The following is a 1,514-nucleotide window of genomic DNA, read 5'->3' as shown; positions in this document are numbered from 1 at the left end:
ACCCAATCCCCAACTACAACAGCCCAATCCCTAACTACAACTCAATCCCCAACTATGTCTACAGCTACAGCAACATCCCCACCTACAAATTCAACACCTGCTTCAGGGCCGTGTAAGTCTGGCTACAGTTCATGTTTTGTCAACCATAATACTGTAAATAGAAATAAAACTCTTTTATTTTCCATTCTGTTCTGAATAAAAATATCTCTTTCCTTCTAGATTATGTTGTTGCTCTGAATGGCAGGATCTCCACAAGTTTGTCACTGGAAAATGATTATGAGACCATTGTGAAACAGGTCAGTAACTTCATGAAATCTGATCATGATCTAATTTGAATAATATACCTGATGAAGTTTCTTCTATTGCCTGTTTTGTCTCTTGCTAAAGTGCTTTTAAAAAGTCTTGTTTTAAATTTGAGAGAAGAAGCAAATCAGAATCAAATCTCACTTATTAAAACCCAGCTACAGATTGACATGGATACAAATTGAGAACAATTCATAATGTGCCACTGATTTCATCTCAACAAAGCCTTGTGTTTTCCTCTGCAGATTAAAGATGAACTGGTCAGACGAGGACTGCCACCAACAATGATTGTTCGCCTCCTCAGGGCCGTGACAACAAGTCGCTAAGGCCAAATATGTATCTAATACCTGTATATAACCATATAACGCTCTCTGAAGTTTCAAGTCATTTGTTCTTTTTCTGTTTCTGTATTTACAAATTTCTTTAGGAATTTGTATTCTTTGCATGTTTTCATGCATAAAAAAATAAACAGATGTTTTTGCATGTTAGATTAGTTTATGTAGAAAATATGTTTTTGAAAAGAAAAATATTGATAAAAAAATCTCCAACAAAAAAAGTTCAAGCTGAGATTATGAAGTAGAAATATTTCTGTGAAGGATCAATGGTAACAGTTACACTTCTGCTCCACTAGATGGCGAGTTGAAGCTGAAAAGGATAAATGCAATAAACTGTTAATGAACTAGAAATGTTTAGAGATTTGTAAATAATCTACTGTGTGACAGTCACTGGTTTCAGGCCAAGCAAATAAAGATCTCTGGTATCAGCTCACAATCAGGAATCTGATTATGATAGATGATGTGTTGAAAAAAAGGAATGCTATGTATTAGTTTTAAATGTAGATAAGATTTATATTAGTGGTTCTCAACGTGGGGGTACCGCTCCCCAGGGGGCGTTCAGAGGACAGCACCCTGACTCTCATACTGACAGGAGGAACCTCAGAGCTCTGTTGGGTTAAAAAGCTCATCTTCTGAAGTTGTGATGTTTTTCCTCCAACAGGCTCCAGAGGAATCACCTCAAACCAGATGTTGGACTTGATTTTATTTCAATGTCATTTGTGAATGTTAGAGCCTCATTTTCAACAGTGGAGCTATAAAAGTTGAAAAAGGTCATTTTGGAGAAAATCTCATTAACATCAATATTTCCAGTAAATAAGAGGCAAAAAAAATAGTTTGATAGAGTAAAAGCCTCTCAGACTGAGCTCAAAGTGAGAT

At 35.9% G+C, this 1,514-nt stretch overlaps 1 long non-coding RNA gene across 1 annotated transcript; it reads left to right on the top strand.

The window, feature by feature from the left end:
- The first annotated feature begins 7 nt into the window (after nucleotides 1–7).
- LOC106942201 (uncharacterized) lies at nucleotides 8–769 on the top strand. Its single transcript, XR_001423574.1, has 3 exons — nucleotides 8–112; nucleotides 220–296; nucleotides 549–769. It is a non-coding gene; the product is annotated as an uncharacterized LOC106942201 (long non-coding RNA).
- The last annotated feature ends 745 nt before the right edge of the window (nucleotides 770–1,514 follow it).

This window comes from Poecilia latipinna, unplaced genomic scaffold (genome assembly GCF_001443285.1).
Source record: "Poecilia latipinna isolate Pla-1442-1.1 unplaced genomic scaffold, P_latipinna-1.0 Scaffold4112, whole genome shotgun sequence".
In the NCBI taxonomy this organism is placed as follows: Eukaryota; Metazoa; Chordata; class Actinopteri; order Cyprinodontiformes; family Poeciliidae; genus Poecilia; species Poecilia latipinna.
The sequence above is the reverse complement of the archived record's forward strand: the minus strand, read 5'-3'. Positions and strand labels throughout refer to the sequence as shown.